Consider the following 8,821-nt stretch of genomic DNA (forward strand, 5'->3'; position numbering starts at 1 on the left):
AACACAATCTCTTCAAACCGAGCGCCCCATCTGACACGTCGACCTGTTTCGCACTCCGGAGTCACGCCGCCTCGCTGCTTCTCATGTTGCTGTACAGTTCAAACCTTCCAGAGTTCTCTTCCATGAAGTCATGCTAGATTCCTTATTGCTTTAGCATGTCATATACAGCTTATATTGTTCACACATGTGACAGCATATGCCAAAAAACAAACAACCTCAAGGATGGACAAGGACGATGTTTGCTTGTGTGGTTGGTATACATTCTGAATTATTCTGAGAGAAAAAAAAATGTCTTGTTGCTCCCTGAAGGGACGACCGGCGACAATGCGGCAGCATGGCGTATTGTTTACTCCCTTTTCAAAGTGTTTACTGACCTGAGGATGACAAGACTTGAATCCTCCTTCCTCACGTTAGCCAGACTCACGCACGGGTGCATTTAATATTCCATAACTTTACAGCCCAGCAGGTCAGTCAGGTACTTGCGGAGCGACTTGGACAATATTGATAAAAAGGCTTTATAGAGCAACTGCAGTCCAAATGTCCTTGAGCAGGACTTGTTTCTCTCACCAGGAACTGATAATATCACAGGGCGGCTTGATAGTGTGCCAGTAACTCCTGGACTGTCGCAGGAGCAGGCCCTTTTTCATGAAAGGCTCTCTCAACAAAACTCCTCTATAAAACAAAATACTGCTGACACCATGACGGGCCACATTTTCGCCCAACCCAGCAGAAATGTGTCACACACTGGGGTTAACGTGTCTAAGAACGGGGGCAGAAACATGTCAGATGTTGGTGTATTTTAGTAGTTTTATGACCGCCACTTCTATTGTTCCCCTAGAAAAACTATTTCTATAGTGCTTGCAACAATGTCTGCGACCGGACCCACGACTCCAACTTCGACTATAAAGCTTGAATAACATGAATTATTTTGAAAGTCAAATCCCAATGCCCTTCTGCTGTTGAAGTGTCACTCAACCAGACAGCTAACCCCTGAATGCTCCTGGCGTCCTCTGGTGTCTGCAGACTGAGCCAGCGAATGTATCCACCTGTGAATTAATACCGTCGAATATAAAAAAAAAATACCACCTGACATGGTATAAGCAACAGTCAGAATTCCATTTTGGCTGCAAGTTTGTCAGGCATCTTTCCTCACCATTAATCACAACTGACTCAGCCTGATGAATGTTTCCGAGCACAGCGCACAAATGCAGATTCCCTTCTATACATTCTCCCATATGATCCAGTCGCTGAAATGCCAAAGCAAACAAAGTGCAACACAAAAACAGCACGATCCGAGCGATTGCTACGGACATAGTTGAGTGAAGCATCTTATTATTTACTGTTCAAGGCTTGTTACTGCACAGAGATGAAATCAGAAACAGTGCTTTCAAGTGAACCGCTTCTCTTTTCATAAAAATCCTCAACCTGTTCTCGAAGCCAACCACAATCCCCTTAACTGCACTGAGAGCTGCAGGCAGAGCGTGGTCCACTGCCACCATGGCAGGAGTCCACCTGGCTCCATTCCCCAGCGCCGGTGCCAGACATTTCAAACTGAGTGAAGTGTGAGAGTTGAGGGTAGACAACTGGACTTTCAGGAGTTTCTAATTTCACCAATGGGAATATGATCGAGGTAGATGGTTGTTGACTGGAGCGAGACAGTGGAAAGGTTTGGAGCTCATCCTCGGATTGTGGTTGAACCCATGAATGTCACATGTAAATAGAAAAAGCATCACTGTGGTAAACATTTGTTTTTGAAATGAGTCTGCAAAGAGTCTGATTTTAACTTGTCAAATCACAGCGCACTACCTTATGAAATCAACATTAGTGCCACAAGCCATTAAAGACAAAGACATTTCACTGCAGGTGTGGGAGAGGCAAACCATCCATATCCCCAGCCTGACTTGAAGTTGGTGAACTGAAGCCCAGAGTACATGGCAACTGACTGCAAATGACTTATGTTCCAGAATGTTGTTGACAAAAGGCAATTTTGTGCTATATTGGTCACTTGGGAGAGGAAATGTAATGTCCCATATCAACACAGTAATAACTGCACCTCACAAGGAGTAAAGACATTGCGGACATGCTCGCTTTCCATTTAGTTCAACCTCAGTGCAGGTGCTTCTTTTGTGCCGGTATTCACTGTTTCGTGGGTTAGAAAGACTTCTCCTGCTGGCATGTTTCAAAAGTGTTGGCTGCAAAAAAGGTATATTGTGATACAAAATATAAGTTGGGTTTTTTTACAAACTTAAATTTTGTCTTTTACAGTGAAAGGCGAAGTGCTGCAGTTCACATACAAAACATTTGTCAACATGTTTTACAACTGAAAGGAAGCCTCACTAGAATCATATTTTATTATTTGCTGGTAGTGACAGAAGTGCAGTTAATGGGGTAAAATAAGACAAATGAATGGTCACAGCACCAAGTGAGAACAGACTTTATAACAAATATTATGGTAGAATCAGTAACAAGTCGAAGTGCAGAGCAAAACAAAGCTGTCAGCATTATCACTGAGTTTAAATGATTAATGTCTATTTTACTCACGCAACACACTAATCACTTGTCAAAAGGATGCTAGCCTATTGTTGCACTCAGTGTTTTTTTTCACCATCTTGTCTTGTCATCTTTTAGTCAGAACTACAGTGAATCATTTCATAAATCCACAAAGCCTCAAATGAAGAAGAATGGAAAAAAAAAAGTCTTTCAATGCCGATGTGACAGCAGAAATAAGAATGCCTCAGACAAGGAGTCAAAAACACCCGAATAAAGACTCATCCTCAGAGGGGACAGAGGGGCTGACAGGTCAGTCAGACCCCCTCCAAAGCCCCCCTGCCATGAATCAGCTAACATGATGACATATCCCTCCATCAAATATGCCCTCAGACAAAGAGATCCTTTTGGTATCTGACAAAGTGACCATTCACTGATCGTACAGATTCTCACTGAACCCCAACAACCAAATTGTTTCCATGACGCTAAAAATACACTCTGAGCTATGCCTCGCGAGGCAACATGACAAGTCATTATACATGAACACAGGAAACTGTACTGGCAAGTTTAATTTCAGGCTCGATTAACTTTACATTGACGAAATCCTGACCTGTGCTACGAACGGCGGAGAAGCGTTGAAATTATTCCTCATTCAAGTTTTTGTTTTCATAAAGACGGCGCAGTCGGCCAAACAGCTCACAGTCAGGTCCACAAGTCGTGTTTTGGCAAGACATCCTCCAGCTCGCCGACATCCATTCACAAGCAAAACAGAAAAAGTCGATGACAGCCAACTAGATCATCTCAGAATCGTCTGAATTCTGGGAACATGAGTGCAAGTGTAGCCTCAGTGCACTCGAGATAAAGAGTGGATCAACACCATAGTTTGATTCAAACACTTGTCGTTGATGGACCTAACATTGTCTTCAATCCATGTAGTTTTACCTGCCCCACCAGAAGTAACATTACATTTCCAAAGAGTTTTGGACGCCTGTCTAACACTGGCTGAAATAATCAGACTATGTTAGTAAACAAAAAGGTGTCTGTGAACAGAAAATAAATGATGAAAGGTCTGCTTTTGGTGCTGGCTAGCACACAGCGTTCAATTTCGGAGTGAGTGATTTTGGAAAAACACATTTTGCATTAGACAGAAATTAGTCCACCCCTGAAAAGGCCCACCTCATCCTTGCGTCTACACGGACCCCATTGTACAGACACGGCTGGGGTTGTTAATATCTGTGAGTAATGTGTCATCGACAGTTGTGCCAATTTAGTTAAGCCTCGGCGAGCTCCGCCCACGCACAAACGCCTACTGGTGCAGACACAACATTCTCCTGCTGGCACGGTTTCACTCGTGGACATTTGAACTGGCTAGAAGACGTGAGTGGGCAGCTGCTAGAAACATGATCCAGATCCGATCAAAGCCAAGTTCCCAGTGCTTCTATTATTGACCCACAAAGAGGCGCTCATGACCATCTCACACTAAGTCTCTCTGCGACCATTTACGAGGCAAGAGGCATTAAGCCAACACTTTGTTAGTCTATCGACAAATCTGTTTTGAACAAACATGCCGTGCATTTTATAATTTAGCATTCATTGAATAACTTAGTGGTATTTTATTTGTGATAAAATCTAAGCTGCTAAGTCACAGTTTAACCTGCCGTGACAGATAGATACTTTGCCACTGTACTCATTTCACCATGAAGCCAGTCGATCGACACACTTCCACCCTAATATTTACAACAGGGCTGCTTTTCTTGTTACTTTTTTTCAACTCATTTGTGACCAACAGATTATATAAACATGCATAAGTTGGCTAAAAAAAAAAATGTTAAGCTCTCTAGATGATCTTTAAAAAACAGCAATCCGTTTGAGGAAATTGTGGCACCATATTGTGGGTCAAGAGATAAAATTATTTTCTAATCGCTTGGTTTCACATTTTCGCCCAGTGCCTCTTGCCAGATGGGAGCAGCGGAAATTAAACCTGAGAGGGCGAGAAACAAAATGCAGCTGCCCAAGGGCTGTGTCTGTCTGGTGTTCAGATCTGCTGGCTAAACCTAGGTCTCCCCAATTAATCCACTCAACCATTTTACGATCTGATTTAAAAGGTTTCTATAATAAAAAAAAAGAGGAGGCAGAGCAGGCGATCACAGAAAAGAGTATGAAATCACAATAACATAAGGTGGGAAGCATTCAGTCAAGCACTGGTTTCCTTTTTTCCCACAGAGTTTTCTTAAATGGATAGCTTGCAATCTGTTGTCACCAAGAGTAAAGGTGACACAATAGTAACTCGGTGATCACCAGTCTACACCCCCGTGACATAATTATATATGGTACATAACATAGCTTCATTTTACTTTATTAATCACACTACGAGTCCGAAAAAGCACTGCAACAGTTCATGTCATGCTGTTGATTAAACACAGTCAATTTCAGAAAAAGCAACGAAAGTCAATCCTGTTTGGACAACAACATATTTATGTATAGTCTATTTATTGGTCCAACTTAAAAGGGTTTGACACATCTTGAGCCCAGTGCCCCACCCAAGATGACCTCACCTTGCATCCAAGGATTGGCTCTCAATGAACCCTGGCACAACTGGGTAACAATATGTGAAAGATTAAAGTTGTATTTCTATAAGGTTGCAGATGATCGCAACTTCAGCCATTGCTCGGTTTAGTTGGTAGATGGCCGCTACACCACAAATGATTGTGGAAAACTGCTCGTTGCATGTGATGATGGACAGATGTAGAGAAGTAGAGATGTTTCTGTTAGTGTCACGTGCAGGTACTGTATAACAACTTAATGTCTGGGCAATTCCTACTTATGGTGTCTTGTCTACCATCCCTATGATACTCTCTTCCCTGCACGGCCAGTGACTTAAAAAAAATAAAAATAAACATTTTTTTCTGAATGAAAAACCACAGCAATAATGTTCAGGTCATCAATCTTCCACAGTAAATGCTGTGAAACCCAACAACATGCATTCACGCCAATGATCCAGTCAGAGAATTCACATTTTAAACCAGAGACAAATATTCTTTCTTATAACCATCTGGGTTTGAGTAAGCAGCTCTTTGTTACACAAAGACCTCATATTGTCAACATGACTGCATGAGTCAAATGTAGAAAGAGGTAGAACAGAATATAATAATTTGGCAGGAGGTCTATTTTGGCAGACGACAACAGTCCGGACAAAGTATTGAATTGTATTCACTGTATCATTCCTGTGCCCAAAAGAAAATGCTGCAATATGAGTCACGAGTTATCTGAATTGCAAAAAGTGGTCCATTAATAGACTTGGAGTTTGTCACAGACCTAAACGCATAGCTCACGATAGTTGAACTCAGTTGAGAGAGAAAATAATTGTGGAGAAGTTTCAGCGGCAAAAGTCACAATTGGGAACGAACAATCGGAACAAGAGAAGGAAAACATTCCCTAATGTCTCAAAAGCCAGTGTCACAGCTGGAAGTGGCTTGAATCATGACAGATCAGGAACAAAATCAGAAACAGTTTCAGCAGTTGTAATAGAACCAGAACATGTCAATGTCAGAAAAAAGAAGAAGAATGAGAAGGACGGACAGAACGCAGACACACACACACACACGCAGTATATCAACCACGGATTAAAAACTACAAATGGAATTAATGGAATAACAGAGGGGAAAATAAAGAGGGGTTCCTGGTTTATCTGACTGACTCATGTTAACCCTGCAAGGTCAGGTTCATTGAGGTGATTCGGGTCATTTGCAGCATTGAAGAACAGCTGGAGACTAATCTCAGAATTCATCTCAACCTCAAACATCCTGAACATGTGAAGGTTGCATCGCTGTGAGACAACTAAAGCGCAGATCTGTCGACAATAAAAGTTTGGTCCAATAGAAAGACGCAAAACTCTGCCAGAGTCTGGATCGTTAACGTTCTGTCAGCAGCAACAGATGCACAGAACGCTCATGTTTCTCGCCCGCTACTATTTTAGTTTGCAGTGTTGTTCTGCTGCTAGTTACATCGTCCGCAGCGAGTTCAAAGGTTGTGTCGGCCAGACTGTAAACAAGCAAGAAGCGACTCCCCAGGTTCCACTTTTGTTTGTCATCACTGACGTCAGCAGAGCGTCAAGGGTTTGGAGGTGATGAGTGATTGACAAGTGCTAGGATACAAACATGGACTGCTTCCACCTGCTTGTCAGTACTGAGTGATCCAGGGGTCTGGACCCGGCTAAACATGAGGTGGGCTACCAGAACTCCATCCGGACTGGATTAGCACCTTCAGGCAGTTGTCCCGTTGTGCGAAACTAACACCAATATGAACAAAGGACTTACATTAAGACCGTTGAATTTCATGGCTCTCTAGATGACCAGCTGTGATAAGACTCACGTAAGGAATGACTTGTGGGGATTTATATACCTCAGTCTAACCGCATGCTCGCAAGAGCAATGAGAAGGGGTTTTAAGCTGAAATCCAAGGGAACCAATAGATCCACACAGATTTAAATGCTGAAATGAACTATTTTCCCATGGAGAAAAGAGCTATGAGAAAAGTTATTGCGAAATGATGAGGGGAAGGGAAAGTGGCCCAGACACCACCGTAGAACAAAGAGTGGTTTCCTTGTGTCATCATCTTTTACATTACATTGAAAGAAGTTGTGATGGACAGATGGTAGAGCCCCATTGATAACAGAAACCATTGCGGTAGAACAAATGTAGGGACCAGGAAAAGCTGCCGGATCACGATGACTCCCCTAGAGGGAGAGCAGACATAGAACAGAAGGACCAACACCCCATGGCCCCCCACATATCATCTGTTTCCTGTCTTGTCGCTGCTGTCTTGGTTTAAAAAGAGCAGAGCAGCAATAGCAGCACTTTGTATAATCCCTGTACATACAGCAGACAACACCTGTCTGTCAGTCTGTCCAACAATCCAGCACTTCCTCGGATCTTTGATCGGATTGTTGAAACATGAGTCCAGATTATGACTCTATGGCCCACGTTTGAAAAAAGACAGATGCCATCTACATAGGAACAGACAGTGTATTTTCTTGGTTCAAAAAAGACAGACACAATCCTTGTGTTGCTTGTTAAAGGGGCCCACTCATGGTTTTTCATAAAGCGTTATCAGGGTGAAATATCACCTTAACATATGCTGAAATGCGAAAGACAAACTTTTAAAAATAACAAATACGGTGCCTACACAAAACTTTATATTTCACAGATTACACAGAGATCTCACCACATCATTAGTCCCCAAGTCACAAAAACTTGCTCATGGAACCTGCAAAGGATCATTGGCTCAATGACGCATGGCACTTTAAACAGTGACAAACTACACAGAGGAACTTTTTAACTGTGGATAAAAAACAGCATAAGGAAGCTGCAAGGAAGCATATCATAGCATGCCATTCCCTGCTTCGAAGGCTCCATGTATTAAGTTTGTTTTTGAGGGTGGCAGCTGCAGGATGCAGAAGTAGCAGGGAGTCTCCCCCGATCTATGCAGCCAACAGCAGACAGTTTCACCAACACGATTTGTGGAGATCCACTCATGCACAATCAAGGAGCTTTTTCAAAAACTGACTGCATATGAACCTTTTATGTCGGTCAGATTCAGTTCAGTCTGTGAGCAGCTGTCACTGAAGTGGATATGCTACCTTCGCCACCAACTAAAAACACCAATAAACCCCTCTTAGATGGATAAAACTACGAGTTATATGGTGCTCACACGAGGAGGGAGGACAACCACATGAACCGAGGAAGGAAGAGAACATCTCAACCCATAAACAGTGACTGCGCTCCTAAAGTCAGCCGAGATTTTGATGTCACACGGTTTCAACGTGGTTTCAACGTGTGTTAAAGCGCATCTTGTAAGATGATGTGAGTCGGTTTTGTTTTGATTAACTGGCAGGTTTGTTTAAGTTGCTCTGAGTTCTATGGTGATAGATAACTTTGAGAACTTGCACTTTAAAAGCGTTTCAAGTGACCAGTTTGGATACTTTTTCCTGATGTAACTTTGAAAATACAAACATTTAAAATGTTATTTTTATGTGAGCCAACACCAATGGTGTGAGAGATTTGATTACCAAAAAAATGCACAATAGAGCCCCATATTTAACATTATCTGCAAAAAGCACCATCTTAAAAGCTCTTCCGTGTCTGAAACCATTTCAAGTCCCTTGCTTATTATTATCATTAAGTCATTGAAACTACTCATTTGATGCGATGTATCAAGGTGTCTTCAGTAACTATTGATTGAGAGACACAGGGAAATCGTTTCTAATGGGTACTGCAACAAAGGCAACACTGTTAAACGGAATCGAACCCAACATTCCACCAGTTGCGAGTGACCA

Source organism: Synchiropus splendidus, chromosome 3 (genome assembly GCF_027744825.2).
Source record: "Synchiropus splendidus isolate RoL2022-P1 chromosome 3, RoL_Sspl_1.0, whole genome shotgun sequence".
In the NCBI taxonomy this organism is placed as follows: Eukaryota; Metazoa; Chordata; class Actinopteri; order Syngnathiformes; family Callionymidae; genus Synchiropus; species Synchiropus splendidus.